The sequence below is a fragment of the Salmo salar genome, chromosome 27 (assembly GCF_965601325.2).
Source record: "Salmo salar chromosome 27, fSalSal1, whole genome shotgun sequence".
Taxonomy (NCBI): Eukaryota; Metazoa; Chordata; class Actinopteri; order Salmoniformes; family Salmonidae; genus Salmo; species Salmo salar.
In genome coordinates, this window is record NC_138317.1 from 39338849 (window position 1) to 39357500 (window position 18652).

The 18652-nt window shown below is 49.2% G+C and overlaps 1 protein-coding gene across 1 annotated transcript in view; it reads right to left on the reverse strand.

Moving 5' to 3' along the window:
* Positions 1-18652, reverse strand: part of LOC106589038 (unconventional myosin-Ig) — an 84919-nt gene that overhangs the window by 15046 nt on the left and 51221 nt on the right. The window lies entirely within an intron of this gene.

Consider the following 18652-nt stretch of genomic DNA (forward strand, 5'->3'; position numbering starts at 1 on the left):
CTTTACCTGACAAGGTAACACATCATTTAACACAAGTCCAGAAGGGTGGAAAAGCTTTCTGCAGGTGTCAGGTATACACAGGGAGTCAGGAAGCAGGTGCAGAAGAAGAGTTTAATAACAATGATGCAAATGGGAAGGAAAAAAACTGGAGACACGCACTGAACATGAAAACAAACCAATACTGCCTGATGACTGAGGCTACTGAGGGCTAAATAAAGGGAAGGTTATCAAGGCGATGATGAAGTCCAGGTGTGCATAATAATGGGGACAAGGTGTGTGTAACGATGGGGACCAGGTGTGTGTAACGATGGGGACCAGGTGTGTGTAACGATGGGGGACCAGGCGTGTGTAACGATGGGGGACCAGGTGTGTGTAACGATGGGGACCAGGCCTGTGTAACGATGGGGGACCAGGTGTGTATAACGATGGGAGGAGGCGTGTGTAACGATGGGGGACCAGGTGTGTGTAACGATGGGGACCAGGCCTGTGTAACGATGGGGGACCAGGTGTGTGTAACGATGGGGACCAGGTGTGTGTAACGATGGGGACCAGGTGTGTGTAACGATGGGGACCAGGTGTGTGTAACGATGGGGACCAGGCCTGTGTAACGATGGGGGACCAGGTGTGTGTAACAATGGGGACCAGGCCTGTGTAACGATGGGGGACCAGGTGTGTGTAACGATGGGGGACCAGGTGTGTGTAACGATGGGGACCAGGCCTGTGTAACGATGGGGGACCAGGTGTGTGTAACGATGGGAGGAGGCGTGTGTAACGATGGGGGACCAGGTGTGTGTAACGATGGGGACCAGGCCTGTGTAACGATGGGGGACCAGGTGTGTGTAACGATGGGGACCAGGTGTGTGTAACGATGGGGACCAGGTGTGTGTAACAATGGGGACCAGGTGTGTGTAACGATGGGGACCAGGTGTGTGTAACGATGGGAGGAGGCGTGTGTAACGATGGGGGACCAGGTGTGTGTAACGATGGGAGGAGGCGTGTGTAACGATGGGGACCAGGCCTGTGTAACGATGGGGGACCAGGTGTGTGTAACGATGGGGACCAGGTGTGTGTAACGATGGGGACCAGGTGTGTGTAACGATGGGGACCAGGTGTGTGTAACGATGGGGGACCAGGTGTGTGTAACAATGGGGACCAGGCCTGTATAACGATGGAGGACCAGGTGTGTGTAACGATGGGAGGAGGCGTGTGTAACGATGGGGGACCAGGTGTGTGTAACGATGGGGACCAGGCCTGTGTAACGATGGGGGACCAGGTGTGTGTAACGATGGGGGACCAGGTGTGTGTAACGATGGGGACCAGGCCTGTGTAACGATGGGGGACCAGGTGTGTAACGATGGGAGGAGGCGTGTGTAACGATGGGGGACCAGGTGTGTGTAACGATGGGGGACCAGGTGTGTGTAACGATGGGGACCAGGTGTGTGTAACGATGGGGACCAGGTGTGTGTAACGATGGGGACCAGGTGTGTGTAACGATGGGGACCAGGCCTGTGTAACGATGGGGGACCAGGGGTGTGTAACGATGGGGACCAGGTGTGTGTAACGATGGGGGACCAGGTGTGTGTAACGATGGGGGACCAGGTGTGTGTAACGATGGGGGACCAGGTGTGTGTAACGATGGGAGGAGGTGTGTGTAATGATGGTTTCCAGGTGTGTGTGTAACGATGGGGACCAGGCCTGTGTAACGATGGGGGACCAGGTGTGTGTAACGATGGGGACCAGGTGTGTGTAACGATGGGGGACCAGGTGTGTGTAACGATATGGGACAAGGTGTGTGTAATGATGGGGACCAGGTGTGTGTAACGATGGGGACCAGGCCTGTGTAACGATATGGGACAAGGTGTGTGTAATGATGGGGACCAGGTGTGTGTAACGATGGGGACCAGGCCTGTGTAACGATATGGGACAAGGTGTGTGTAATGATGGTTGCCAGGGCCGGTGATTAGTAGACCAGCAACGTTAAGCGCTGGAGAAAGGGAGTAGGTGTGACAGCAGGGTCAACACTGTAGCCTGGTCCCGGTTGGCAAGACAGCACAAACAGACCCAGGACCAGGCTAACTACACCTTGTGTTTTGAGAACACATCATATTCATTTGATTCACACATTGCCATACACCTTTTCCTATGAAAACAACATGACAGACAATGATTCCTCACCATACAGTACATATCCCAGCGGCTGTCTGGGTTCCTTACTGAGTCACCACATATCTAGTCATATCAGGGTAACAGAGATGAGAACATCCCAACACCATCAATGGGTTCCAAGTAATTAGCTGCCTGTTAGAGGTGCTCACAGTATCAAGGCACATATTCAAGAGAGTAGGATCAGGAACCCTTGTCCATGTAATCTTATTCATTATGGCAAAACTGATCCTAGATCAACACTCCTACTCCGAGACGCTTTGTGAATAATTTTATGGGATCTGGGCTGCAACTGTGATGACTGCTACTCCTAATATTAACAACAACAGGCTCCAGAACAGCCTGATGACTACACGACCAGGTCCTGAAGACTCAGCTCACTACCAGGGGGCTCAGCGGCTGTCTGGGTTCCTTACTGAGTCACCACAATGCCTGCACTACAGCCACTTCCTCTAAAACAGAGTAATTTCCCTGTAATTTCTCTGTATGCATTCCAGACAGTGCTTTCTGTGTGACAAATTGCAAAGAAAGCTACCTAGCAGCATCTCCCTCATAGCACCTCCATAGCACCTCCATAGCACCTGCTGTAACACTATCTGTCTGTGAAGAAAACCATGGCAGGCAGGGCTATTTATAGCAATGTGTCCATGGGGTGTTAAAAGAGTGTGCCCCAGAAATACAAGTATGTTGCTTTGTGGTTGAATGGTTTAAATAAGATAAAAATTAGAACAAACTCATCCCAAAGAATGAAAACTCACTAAACTGACATTCACTCTCCCCTCATCCCTTTCTCTTCCCTCATCCCTCTCTCCCTCCCTTCACACTCCCTCATCCGTCTCTTCCTCCCTTCACACTCCCTCATCCCTCTCTCCCTCCCTTCACACTCCCTCATCCCTCTCTACAAATGCTCCCCTCATCCCTCTATCCCACCTCCGCTCCCTCCCTTCACACTCCCCTCATCCCTCCCTCCCTCCCTCCCTCCACTCTCCCTCATCCCTCTCTACACATGCTCCCCTCATCCCTCTATCCCTCCCCTCGCTCCCTCCCTTCACACTCCCCTCATCCCTCCCTCCACTCTCCCTCATCCCTCTCTACACATGCTCCCCTCATCCCTCTATCACTCCCCCCTCCCTTCACACACTCCCTCGTCCCTCTTTCCCTCCCTTCACACACTCCCTCATCCCTCTCTCCCTCCCTTCATCCAGGCAGGTATAACTGGCCGTCAGAAGGGGATCAAACAGCATATGTCAGTCGGTCGACCGCTCTACCTAGCCAACTATCCCACCATGAGAGACAGGCCCTCTACCTAGCCAACTATTCCACCATGAGAGACAGGCCCTCTACCTAGCCAACTATTCCACCATGAGAGACAGGCCCTCTACCTAGCCAACTATTCCACCATGAGAGACAGGCCCTCTACCTAACCAACTATTCCACCATGAGAGACAGGCCCTCTACCTAACCAACTATTCCACCATGAGAGACAGGCCCTCTACCTAACCAACTATTCCACCATGAGAGACAGGCCCTCTACCTAACCAACTATTCCACCATGAGAGACAGGCCCTCTACCTAGCCAACTATTCCACCATGAGAGAACGGTCAGGCCCTCTACCTAGCCAACTATTCCACCATGAGAGACCGGCCCTCTACCTAACCAACTATTCCACCATGAGAGAACGGTCAGGCCCTCTACCTAGCCAACTATTCCACCATGAGAGACCGGCCCTCTACCTAACCAACTATTCCACCATGAGAGAACGGTCAGGCCCTCTACCTAACCAACTATTCCACCATGAGAGTCAGGCCCTCTACCTAACCAACTATTCCACCATGAGAGACAGGCCCTCTACCTAGCCAACTATTCCACCATGAGAGACCGGTCAGGGCCTCTACCTAACCAACTATTCCACCATGAGAGAAAGGCCCTCTACCTAACCAACTATTCCACCATGAGAGACAGGCCCTCTACCTAACCAACTATTCCACCATGAGAGACAGGCCCTCTACCTACCCAACTATTCCACCATGAGAGACAGGCCCACTACCTAGCCAACTATTCCACCATGAGAGACAGGCCCTCTACCTAGCCAACTATTCCACCATGAGAGACAGGCCCTCTACCTAACCAACTATTCCACCATGAGAGACAGGCCCTCTACCTAACCAACTATTCCACCATGAGAGACAGGCCCTCTACCTAGCCAACTATTACACCATGAGAGACAGGCCCTCTACTTAACCAACTATTCCACCATGAGAGACAGGCCCTCTATCTAGCCAACTATTCCACCATGAGAGACAGGCCCTCTACCTAGCCAACTATTCCACCATGAGAGACAAGCCCTCTACCTAGCCAACTATTCCACCATGAGAGACAGGCCCTCTACCTAGCCAACTATTCCACCATGAGAGACAGGCCCTCTACCTAGCCAACTATTCCACCATGAGAGACAGGCCCTCTACCTAACCAACTATTCCACCATGAGAGACAGGCCCTCTATCTAACCAACTATTCCACCATGAGAGACAGGCCCTCTACCTAGCCAACTATTCCACCATGAGAGACAGGCCCTCTACCTAGCCAACTATTCCACCATGAGAGACAGGCCCTCTACCTAACCAACTATTCCACCATGAGAGACCGGCCCTCTATCTAGCCAACTATTCCACCATGAGAGACAGGCCCTCTATCTAGCCAACTATTCCACCATGAGAGACAGGCCCTCTACCTAGCCAACTATTCCACCATGAGAGACCGGTCAGGCCCTCTACCTAGCCAACTATTCCACCATGAGAGACCGGCCCTCTACCTAGCCAACTATTCCACCATGAGAGACAGGCCCTCTACCTAGCCAACTGTTCCACCATGAGAGACCGGTCAGGCCCTCTACCTAGCCAACTATTCCACCATGAGAGAAAGGCCCTCTACCTAACCAACTATTCCACCATGAGAGACAGGCCCTCTACCTAGCCAACTATTCCACCATGAGAGACAGGCCCTCTACCTAACCAACTATTCCACCATGAGAGACAGGCCCTCTACCTAGCCAACTATTCCACCATGAGAGACAGGCCCTCTACCTAGCCAACTATTCCACCATGAGAGACAGGCCCTCTACCTAGCCAACTATTCCACCATGAGAGACAGGCCCTCTACCTAGCCAACTATTCCACCATGAGAGACAGGCCCTCTACCTAACCAACTATTCCACCATGAGAGACCGGCCCTCTACCTAGCCAACTATTCCACCATGAGAGACAGGCCCTCTACCTAGCCAACTATTCCACCATGAGAGACAGGCCCTCTACCTAGCCAACTATTCCACCATGAGAGACAGGCCCTCTACCTAGCCAACTATTCCACCATGAGAGACAGGCCCTCTACCTAACCAACTATTCCACCATGAGAGACAGGCCCTCTACCTAGCCAACTATTCCACCATGAGAGACAGGCCCTCTACCTAGCCAACTATTCCACCATGAGAGACAGGCCCTCTACCTAGCCAACTATTCCACCATGAGAGACAGGCCCTCTACCTAACCAACTATTCCACCATGAGAGACCGGCCCTCTATCTAGCCAACTATTCCACCATGAGAGACAGGCCCTCTATCTAGCCAACTATTCCACCATGAGAGACAGGCCCTCTACCTAGCCAACTATTCCACCATGAGAGACCGGTCAGGCCCTCTACCTAGCCAACTATTCCACCATGAGAGACCGGCCCTCTACCTAGCCAACTATTCCACCATGAGAGACAGGCCCTCTACCTAGCCAACTGTTCCACCATGAGAGACCGGTCAGGCCCTCTACCTAGCCAACTATTCCACCATGAGAGAAAGGCCCTCTACCTAACCAACTATTCCACCATGAGAGACAGGCCCTCTACCTAGCCAACTATTCCACCATGAGAGACAGGCCCTCTACCTAACCAACTATTCCACCATGAGAGACAGGCCCTCTACCTAGCCAACTATTCCACCATGAGAGACAGGCCCTCTACCTAGCCAACTATTCCACCATGAGAGACAGGCCCTCTACCTAGCCAACTATTCCACCATGAGAGACAGGCCCTCTACCTAGCCAACTATTCCACCATGAGAGACAGGCCCTCTACCTAACCAACTATTCCACCATGAGAGACAGGCCCTCTACCTAGCCAACTATTCCACCATGAGAGACAGGCCCTCTACCTAGCCAACTATTCCACCATGAGAGACAGGCCCTCTACCTAGCCAACTATTCCACCATGAGAGACAGGCCCTCTACCTAGCCAACTATTCCACCATGAGAGACAGGCCCTCTACCTAACCAACTATTCCACCATGAGAGACAGGCCCTCTACCTAACCAACTATTCCACCATGAGAGACAGGCCCTCTACCTAACCAACTATTCCACCATGAGAGACAGGCCCTCTACCTAACCAACTATTCCACCATGAGAGACAGGCCCTCTACCTAACCAACTATTCCACCATGAGAGACAGGCCCTCTATCTAGCCAACTATTCCACCATGAGAGACAGGCCCTCTATCTAGCCAACTATTCCACCATGAGAGACAGGCCCTCTACCTAACCAACTATTCCACCATGAGAGACAGGCCCTCTATCTAGCCAACTATTCCACCATGAGAGACAGGCCCTCTATCTAGCCAACTATTCCACCATGAGAGACAGGCCCTCTACCTAACCAACTATTCCACCATGAGAGACAGGCCCTCTACCTAGCCAACTATTCCACCATGAGAGACAGGCCCTCTACCTAGCCAACTATTCCACCATGAGAGACAGGCCCTCTACCTAGCCAACTATTCCACCATGAGAGACCGGTCAGGCCCTCTACCTAACCAACTATTCCACCATGAGAGACAGGCCCTCTACCTAACCAACTATTCCACCATGAGAGACAGGCCCCTACCTAGCCAACTATTCCACCATGAGAGACAGGCCCTCTACCTAACCAACTATTCCACCATGAGAGACAGGCCCTCTACCTAACCAACTATTCCACCATGAGAGACAGGCCCTCTACCTAGCCAACTATTCCACCATGAGAGACAGGCCCTCTACCTAGCCAACTATTCCACCATGAGAGACAGGCCCCTCTACCTAACCAACTATTCCACCATGAGAGACAGGCCCTCTACCTAGCCAACTATTCCACCATGAGAGACAGGCCCTCTACCTAGCCAACTATTCCACCATGAGAGACAGGCCCTCTACCTAGCCAACTATTCCACCATGAGAGACAGGCCCTCTACCTAACCAACTATTCCACCATGAGAGACAGGCCCTCTACCTAACCAACTATTCCACCATGAGAGACAGGCCCTCTACCTAACCAACTATTCCACCATGAGAGACAGGCCCTCTACCTAACCAACTATTCCACCATGAGAGACAGGCCCTCTATCTAGCCAACTATTCCACCATGAGAGACAGGCCCTCTATCTAGCCAACTATTCCACCATGAGAGACAGGCCCTCTACCTAACCAACTATTCCACCATGAGAGACAGGCCCTCTATCTAGCCAACTATTCCACCATGAGAGACAGGCCCTCTATCTAGCCAACTATTCCACCATGAGAGACAGGCCCTCTACCTAACCAACTATTCCACCATGAGAGACAAGCCCTCTACCTAGCCAACTATTCCACCATGAGAGACAGGCCCTCTACCTAGCCAACTATTCCACCATGAGAGACAGGCCCTCTACCTAGCCAACTATTCCACCATGAGAGACCGGTCAGGCCCTCTACCTAACCAACTATTCCACCATGAGAGACAGGCCCTCTACCTAACCAACTATTCCACCATGAGAGACAAGCCCTCTACCTAGCCAACTATTCCACCATGAGAGACAGGCCCTCTACCTAGCCAACTATTCCACCATGAGAGACAGCCCCTCTACCTAACCAACTATTCCACCATGAGAGACAGGCCCTCTACCTAGCCAACTATTCCACCATGAGAGACAGGCCCTCTACCTAGCCAACTATTCCACCATGAGAGACAGGCCCTCTACCTAGCCAACTATTCCACCATGAGAGACAGGCCCTCTACCTAACCAACTATTCCACCATGAGAGACAGGCCCTCTATCTAACCAACTATTCCACCATGAGAGACAGGCCCTCTACCTAACCAACTATTCCACCATGAGAGACAGGCCCTCTACCTAGCCAACTATTCCACCATGAGAGAACGGTCAGGCCCTCTACCTAGCCAACTATTCCACCATGAGAGACCGGCCCTCTACCTAACCAACTATTCCACCATGAGAGAACGGTCAGGCCCTCTACCTAACCAACTATTCCACCATGAGAGAACGGTCAGGCCCTCTACCTAGCCAACTATTCCACCATGAGAGACAGGCCCTCTACCTAGCCAACTATTCCACCATGAGAGACAAGCCCTCTACCTAACCAACTATTCCACCATGAGAGACAGGCCCTCTATCTAGCCAACTATTCCACCATGAGAGACAGGCCCTCTACCTAACCAACTATTCCACCATGAGAGACAGGCCCTCTACCTAGCCAACTATTCCACCATGAGAGACAGGCCCTCTACCTAACCAACTATTCCACCATGAGAGACAGGCCCTCTATCTAGCCAACTATTCCACCATGAGAGACAGGCCCTCTACCTAACCAACTATTCCACCATGAGAGACAGGCCCTCTACCTAACCAACTATTCCACCATGAGAGACAGGCCCACTACCTAGCCAACTATTCCACCATGAGAGACAGGCCCTCTACCTAGCCAACTATTCCACCATGAGAGACAGGCCCTCTACCTAGCCAACTATTCCACCATGAGAGACAGGCCCTCTACCTAGCCAACTATTCCACCATGAGAGACAGGCCCTCTACCTAGCCAACTATTCCACCATGAGAGACAGGCCCACTACCTAGCCAACTATTCCACCATGAGAGACAGGCCCTCTATCTAGCCAACTATTCCACCATGAGAGACAGGCCCTCTACCTAACCAACTATTCCACCATGAGAGACAGGCCCTCTACCTAACCAACTATTCCACCATGAGAGACAGGCCCTCTACCTAACCAACTATTCCACCATGAGAGACAGGCCCTCTACCTAACCAACTATTCCACCATGAGAGACATGCCCTCTACCTAGCCAACTATTCCACCATGAGAGACAGGCCCTCTACCTAACCAACTATCCCATCGTGAGAGACAGGCCCTCTACCTAACCAACTATTCCACCATGAGAGACAGGCCCTCTACCTAACCAACTATTCCACCATGAGAGACAGGCCCTCTACCTAGCCAACTATTCCACCATGAGAGACAGGCCCTCTACCTAACCAACTATTCCACCATGAGAGACAGGCCCTCTACCTAGCCAACTATTCCACCATGAGAGACAGGCCCTCTACCTAACCAACTATTCCACCATGAGAGACAGGCCCTCTACCTAGCCAACTATTCCACCATGAGAGACAGGCCCTCTACCTAGCCAACTATTCCACCATGAGAGACAGGCCCTCTACCTAACCAACTATTCCACCATGAGAGACAGCCCCTCTACCTAGCCAACTATTCCACCATGAGAGACAGGCCCTCTACCTAGCCAACTATTCCACCATGAGAGACAAGCCCTCTACCTAACCAACTATTCCACCATGAGAGACAGGCCCTCTACCTAGCCAACTATTCCACCATGAGAGACAGGCCCTCTACCTAGCCAACTATTCCACCATGAGAGACAGGCCCTCTACCTAACCAACTATCCCACCATGAGAGACAGTGATGGAGTAGGAAATACAGAGTCATTTAAAGTTGGATGACGAGGTCATGGATGGAAGAGTCATTTAAAGCTAGATGACGAGGTCATGGATGGAACAGTCATTTAAAGCTAGATGACGAGGTCATGGATGGAACAGTCATTTAAAGCTAGATGACGAGGTCATGGATGGAACAGTCATTTAAAGCTAGATGACGAGGTCATGGATGGAACAGTCATTTAAAGCTAGATGACGAGGTCATGGATGGAACAGTCATTTAAAGCTAGATGACGAGGTCATGGATGGAACAGTCATTTAAAGCTAGATGACGAGGTCATGGATGGAAGAGTCATTTAAAGCTAGATGACGAGGTCATGGATGGAACAGTCATTTAAAGCTAGATGACGAGGTCATGGATGGAACAGTCATTTAAAGCTAGATGACGAGGTCATGGATGGAACAGTCATTTAAAGCTAGATGACGAGGTCATGGATGGAACAGTCATTTAAAGCTAGATGACGAGGTCATGGATGGAACAGTCATTTAAAGCTAGATGACGAGGTCATGGATGGAACAGTCATTTAAAGCTAGATGACGAGGTCATGGATGGAACAGTCATTTAAAGCTAGATGACGAGGTCATGGATGGAACAGTCATTTAAAGCTAGATGACGAGGTCATGGATGGAACAGTCATTTAAAGCTAGATGACGAGGTCATGGATGGAACAGTCATTTAAAGCTAGATGACGAGGTCATGGATGGAACAGTCATTTAAAGCTAGATGACGAGGTCATGGATAGACAGTTTTTTGGACAGGAATCTCCAGAGTGTTTGAAAGATGAATGATGGTAGTTTACCGGACCGCTAAAGACCCAGACTGTTCCTCAATTCATCATGTCTTTATCTCATGGAACTACCCTCTCTACTTCTTGTTCTTCAGGGATTCACTTTCACAGGTGAGAAACAGGCCCAGTGTGGAGCCTAGGACCTGTTTAACACCTCAGTATAGAGTAGCACAGCAACTCATTCACATCACAGTTCCACAGTAGTAAAACAACTAATTCACACCATAGCACCAGAGTGGTAAAACCAAAAATTGGACCCATACCGAAATGGACCTGGGGCTTTTCCTGGGACAATTAGACCCGATCGAAGTGAGGGAAACAGCAGAAAATATATTTTTTTAAGCTACTTTATTGACTGGAGCTGATAAAGCACGAGGGAAGGGAGATATGTGCCGCTCTAGCAGGAGGATGATGGGCCGTATTGTGAGCGAGTGACATGGGGAGCAGGGAGGGAGATATGTGCCGCTCTAGTAGGAGGGGGACGGGCCGTACTGTGAGCGAGTGACATGAGGAGCAGGAAGGGAGATATGTGCCGCTCTAGCAGGAGGATGATGGGCCGTATTGTGAGCGAGTGACATGGGGAGCAGGGAGGGAGATATGAGACACAGCAACCAACCAACCAACCAACCAACCCGACTCATTACTAGTAGCTGCCATAGCTAGGTTATTTATCATCCAATGCGATTATGTAGTACCTGTATTGACTGTATCAAACCGGGAGAAGCTAGTTAAGCTTGCTAACGTTGGCTAGCTAGGCTAATTGAGGCTGCAGTGCATGCCCCAAAGCCGCCCGCCCCAAGCCCCAAAGCCGCCCGCCCCAAAGCCCCAAAGCCCCAAGCACAAAAGCCCCCCGCCCTAAAGCCCATGATTCCGCCTGCAATCTAAATGCGCACTTCCTCCTCAGCTGCCTGGCAACCATCGCTGGGGCAACGGCAGCATCTGTGGCCTCTACAGAGAGGGCAGTGTGGGGTGGGTAGGAAGAGGATACTATTTGGGTGTTAGACTGGGCAGACGATGGGCCAGGGGGCTTGTTAAGACATGGACGGCCATTGGCCAGACAGCCCTCGAACCAACCGCCCTCTGATGTAGCATTGTGATCGACATCAATATCATCAGCAGCACCAGAGACCCATCTCAACCAGCTGGCCTCTTAACCTACAGACATATACCCTAATCTGTACTAATATACCCTAATATGTACTAATATGTCAGCATGTACTGCAAAACACTACGTTGTGTGAACACATGGACTCAATTGAATTGGGCTGGGGTAGAGGATGGGCAGGGGTCTTGTTTTGGCATGGAGGACCAGACTGGCCAAAACCGCACCCTGATGTAGCGTTGTCGTCATCACCATCACCACCAACAAAGACCCATCTCAACCAGCTGGCCCCTGCATCTTGAGTTTCATCAGGGTGCATTCTGTGAGAAAAACTATTATTCATGTAGGTTAGAGCAAAAACACCACATGTTAAGTGCCCCCCCCCCCCCCCCCCCCCCCCCTTATCTCTGACCTTGCTGATAGCTACATTTTTTGAGGAAAAATGTGTTTCCTATGACTGTGATATGTGGTTGTCCCACCTAGATGTGTTTAGATGGACGCACTAACTGTAAGTCTCTCTGGGATAAGAGCGTCTACTAAATGACTAAAATGACACATGTATTTGTTATATAGTCTAATATGTATTAACATGACAAAAAAATACCACATTTTCCGATCATGGACTCAAATGAACATAAATAAACAACATTATCTCCAGAAACATTAACATATGTGGAAGTGACACATTTCTGTGTTTTGTAGTTAAAAAAAAAGATGGAGGAAGATAATTGTTTCCAATGACATCATCGTTGTGCGTCGTGTTATTTTAACCAATTATGAGAAGGAGTTTCCTACTAATTGCCTTCTAATTGGTTGATGATGTCATTGGGAACACTTATCTTCCTGTCTATAGAAAGGTGTCATTTTCACCTACGACTGTGTGGATGTTGGGGTGGTGCTGGAGAGGATGAATATGAAGTACATTTGTTTTTTTAAACGTCCCTTTAACCGACGCTCATATAATCTAATGTGTATTTGTTTATACCTATTAGCTGTGCTGCTACATTGGAGGATGTATTCTGAGGAGCAAAAACAAGGACTCACGTAGGCCAAAACAGCAGAAACACCACATGTTGTGCGAGCACGGATTCAAATGTGTATACCAGTTAGGTGTGCTGTTACATGATAGGATGAACCATAAATATGTGCCCCATACCGCGGTGAGTAATAGCATTAGCTTCAATCATTTGCTTGGATCCGATTAATGGAGTCTTGAACGCCATAGAACATCACACACACACACCTCAGAGATAAGAGCAGCTTACCTCACTACTCAAGTCAATCAGAGAGAGAGAATATAGAGAGTGTCGCACTGCAACAGTCAGATTGACGATGATATTAGACTACCAGGAATGAACTGGGCCATGGAAGCTTCCTAGGAGCTGCTGCTGCTGTGGTCAGAATGTCTGCTGTCAGACTAGACTACCAGGAATGAACTGGTCCATGGTAGCTTCCTAGGAGCTGCTGCTGCGGTCAGAATGTCTGCTGTCAGACTAGACTACCAGGAATGAACTGGGCCATGGTAGCTTCCTAGGAGCTGCTGCTGCGGTCAGAATGTCTGCTGTCAGACTACACTACCAGGAATGAACTGGGCCATGGTAGCTTCCTAGGAGCTGCTGCTGCGGTCAGAATGTCTGCTGTCAGACTAGACTACCAGGAATGAACTGGGCCATGGTAGCTTCCTAGGAGCTGCTGCTGCAGTCAGAATGTCTGCTGTCAGACTAGACTACCAGGAATGAACTGGGCCATGGTAGCTTCCTAGGAGCTGCTGCTGCAGTCAGAATGTCTGCTGTCAGACTACACTACCAGGAATGAACTGGGCCATGGTAGCTTCCTAGGAGCTGCTGCTGCGGTCAGAATGTCTGCTGTCAGACTAGACTACCAGGAATGAACTGGGCCATGGTAGCTTCCTAGGAGCTGCTGCTGCGGTCAGAATGTCTGCTGTCAGACTAGACTACCAGGAATGAACTGGGCCATGGTAGCTTCCTAGGAGCTGCTGCTGCTGCGGTCAGAATGTCTGCTGTCAGACTAGACTACCAGGAATGAACTGGGCCATGGTAGCTTCCTAGGAGCTGCTGCTGCGGTCAGAATGTCTGTGTGAAATGCAGCTAAACTGTTTGATGTGAACATGTGAAAACATCCTCATGGAAAGATGGCAGAGCTGGTTCGCTCACTCTCTGGCACGCACTCTCTATCTCACCTGTTTGTTTTAAAAATATATATCTTTAGTTGAAACTATTCCACCAAGGGTATTTAAGTTCCTTTGATAAATCTCAGTCTATTGACTAAGTATAACTTTGGAATCTCCTTTCAGAATTGGCACACTCCTTTTTAGATTTTAGAAATGACTCTGACAAATTATGACTTACTTTTCTCCTCCTGTTAATCCATGGAGGAGAGAAGGAGTGTGTGAGAAGTTTTTCACAGTTCTCGTACTTGATATGTGATTTTAAGGATCAACCCTGCATGTGGACAAGGCCTAGGGTTGAGAGAGAGAGAGAGAGAAAGAGAGAGAGAGAGAGAGAGCGAGAGAGAGAGAGAGAGCTGCCCCCATTTCCGTGGCAGGGAAGGCCATGGCTCGCCTCTCTCAACAAGGACAGAAGTTTATCAAGGACACCCACTGAGGGAGAAGGAGGAGGAGGAAGAACAGGCTATTTCAGGATAGGATGATGCCTTTCACGACCTAAAACGCGAGTTGATTTTAGAAAAGAGCGGAGAGGCGCATAACCGTTTAGGCCTGTGGTCTACCACTGAGACTGATCTTGACCAGGGTCAGATAAGGTCAAAACGTCCTCTGAAGAGCGAGAGAGCGAAGAAGGGCAGAAGAAGGGGAGAAGGACAGAAGGGGGACATGAAGGAATATCCCCTCCTCAATGTTTCAGGTCATGGGCTGACCAAACCGTTACTCTCCAACCCTCAGTCCTTGTCCTGTAACACACTCCCAGCTGTCTCCGCAGACGGTCCATAAGGGCTCTAAACCCCCCAATACACACACACGCTAACTATTCACATGTCAGCTTAGGAGAGAGAGAGAGAGTCTTCACTTTAGTATATTATCTACTTCACTTGCTCTGGCAATGTTAACATATGTTTCCCATGCTAATAAAGCCCCTTGAATTGAGTTGAGAGAGAGAGAGAGAGATGGGATGGAGGAGGAAGAGAGAGGGAAGAGGAGGAATGTGCTCTGTAGAGAGGAAGAGAGAGGGATGTAAGAAGACAGTGAACCAGACAGCCTGTCTTCATTGGAGTCACGTAGAGAATTCACCTGGTTTACCACTAATACTGATGACATTGACCCAGATTGAAACAGCTCTACACTCTCACTGAGATACTCTCACTGAGACACACACACACACACACACACACACACACACACACACACACACACACACACACACACACACACACACACACACACACACACACACACACACACTACATAATAAGCATCAATGTTTGTCTCGGGGGCAGAGAGAAGCAGACTGGTAACACAATTGCTCCAATGACTCACTCTCTCACTCTCCCTCTCAGACCAAACCTTTCTCCACAGCCACGTGAGAAGAGGCCTGACTGGGGGATGACTCTAGTGGTCTTGGGACTGACTTCCTGGCAGAAGGGATTAATGAAAAGAGAGCGAGAGGAAAAATAACTTGTTTGTATTGTCATCCCCCGTTCTGCTCCTCCCCCTCGCACATGCTCACACACACACTCACCCCCTCACACACACTTCTGTAGTCGGCAACCCCCCAAGCCCTCGACTCAAAGTCTCCAATTCTCTCTTTTGATGAGAACCTGTAGGGGTCATGACCCCTCGATGGTGGGAAACAAAGGCACACAGGGGTCATACAGGCAGATGGACCAGCACACTGATTAGCCTTTCTCAATGGTCACCGCTTTAACTCTCCCTTCGATGCCCACTGCTTCGATGAGCAGCAAGAGACACACAGCTGCTGGTGTAGGCCCCGTGTCACTGACTGACCGACTCCCTCCCCCAACACAAACCCAGACCCATAGACACCACCAGGAGCGTGTCTCTCATTAAAAACACACACAAACGCACAGACACACACACACACATAAAAATCCTCCAGAACACAGCCTGGTACAGCTTCCAACCAGCTGACTGTGGTCCTATAAGCCAGGGGGGGCTCTAGCTATATTGTGAGAAAATGCAGAAGACACCAGTACATTAATGAGGTGGCAGGCTGCTGCACAGACAAGACTGATCCTGTATCCCACGCAGACCTGCCATACAGTATGTGTGATGTTAAAAACATATTACTGATAATCATAGGCTAATGGGACATGAGGAATTTGTAACTACACTACATGAGGTGATATTTGGACAGTGTAAATGACGATTCAGAGGTTAGCACTAAAAACGAACATTTGACATTACAATGAGAAGAAGTAGGAGTAAGGTCTCTGGTGTTTTTAACCTCTACAGGATCGGTGTCCCCCCCCCCCCACGGGACAGTTGAGCTAACATAGGCTAATGTGATTAGCATGAGGTTGTATGTAACAAGAACATTTCCCAGGACATAGACATATCTGATAACGGCAGAAATCTTACATTTTTGTTAATCTAACTGCACTGTCCAATTTACAGTAGCTATTACAGTGAAAGAATACCATGCTATTGTTTGAGGAGAGTGCACAGTTATGAATTTGAAAATGTATTAATAAACCAATTAGGCACATTTGGGCAGTCGTAGATACAACATTTTCAACAGAAATGCAATGGGTCACTGGATCAGTCTAAAACTTTGCACATACACTGCTGCCATCTAGTTGCCAAAATCTAAATTGCGCCTAGATTCCTAAGTCATATATTGGCCTTTCTCTTGCATTTCAAAGATGAATTTAAAAAAAAAAATAAATAATATAATAATAATAATAATTATATATATATATATAATATAATATATATATATATATATATAGGGGAGGGTTTATATATATATAAAAAAATATATACACTTCTTTTTTTCTTCTGTTATCTTTTACCAGATGTAATGTGTTATATTCTCATACATTAATATCCACATTTCCACAAACTTCAAAGTGTTTCCTTTCAAATGGTATCAATAATATGCATATCCTTGCTTCAGGTCCTGAGTTACAGGCAGTAAGATTTGGGTATGTCATTTTAGGTGAAAATTGAAGGAAAAAAAAGGGTCCAATCCCTTAAGTAGATAAGTCAGTATGGCCCTGACTGGTTTTGTTGATTAAGATTTAGGAATCCAATCAATTTGGGATGGGTTAGAGAGTACTGGAACACCCTAGGCTTAGTGGAGAGACTGCTGGAGGACCCTAGGCTTAGTGGAGAGACTGCTGGAGGACCCTAGGCTTAGTGGAGAGACTGCTGGAGGACCCTAGGCTTAGTGGAGAGACTGCTGGAGGACCCTAGGCTTAGTGGAGAGACTGCTGGAAGACCCTAGGCTTAGTGGAGAGACTGCTGGAGGACCCTAGGCTTAGTGGAGAGACTGCTGGAGGACCCTAGGCTTAGTGGAGAGACTGCTGGAAGACCCTAGGCTTAGTGGAGAGACTGCTGGAGGACCCTAGGCTTAGTGGAGAGACTGCTGGAGGACCCTAGGCTTAGTGGAGAGACTGCTGGAAGACCCTAGGCTTAGTGGAGAGACTGCTGGAGGACCCTAGGCTTAGTAGAGAGACTGCTGGAGGACCCTAGGCTTAGTGGAGAGACTGCTGGAGGACCCTAGGCTTAGTGGAGAGACTGCTGGAACACCCTAGGCTTAGTGGAGAGACTGCTGGAGGACCCTTGGCTTAGTGGAGAGACTGCTGGAAGACCATAGGCTGCCTGTAGGCATAGGCTGCCCAACTGCCTGTTGGGGTGCAGGGTGATGTTGCCCCTAGATGCTGATCTGAGGTCAGTTTTGGTTCAATGGTTCAGGATAGGATTGGGAGAGGGAAAGCTGATCCTGAACACAACCTGAACACTGGAGGGCTGCGATCTGAACACTGGAGGGCCATGAAAATCAGTCTGACAATAACAAATGATTATACATTTAAATATGGCAGTGATTAATGCCATGAATCTGATTCATAACTATGACAGAGATAAATGCCATTATGAATCAGACATCAGACTTATCAAAATAACTTTAGAATAAAGGTCTGAGAATTATTATTATTATTTATTTTTTTTACCCCTTTTTTCTCCCAATTTCGTGATATCCAATTAGTAGTCCAGTCTTGTTACATCGCTGCAACTCCCGTACAGACTCGGGAGAAACGAAGGTCAAGAGCCACGCGTCCTCCGAAACATGACCCTGCCAAGCCGCACTGTTTCTTGACACACTGCTCACATAATCTGGAAGCCAGCCTCACCGATGGGTCAGAGGAAACACCATACACCTGGCGACCGTGTCAGCTTGCAGCCGCCCGGCCTGCCAGAAGGAGTCGCTAGAGCGCGATGGGACAAGACAATCCCGGCAGGCCAAACCCTCCCCTAACCCTGACGACGCTGGGCCAATTGAGCACCACCTCGTGTATCTCCCAGTCACAGCCGGCTGTGACACAGCCTAGGATCAAACCCGGGTCTGTAGTGACGCCTCAATCACTGCAATTTATTTAGTTATTTTATTTAACTAGACAAGTCAGTTAAGAACAAATTCTTATTTTACAATGACAGCCTAGGAAGAGTGGGTTAACTGCCTTGTTCAGGGACAGAAGGACAGATTTTTACCTTGTCAGCTCAGGGATTCAATCTAGCAACCTTTCGGTTACTGGCCCAACACTCTTGCCGCAATGTAGTGCTTTA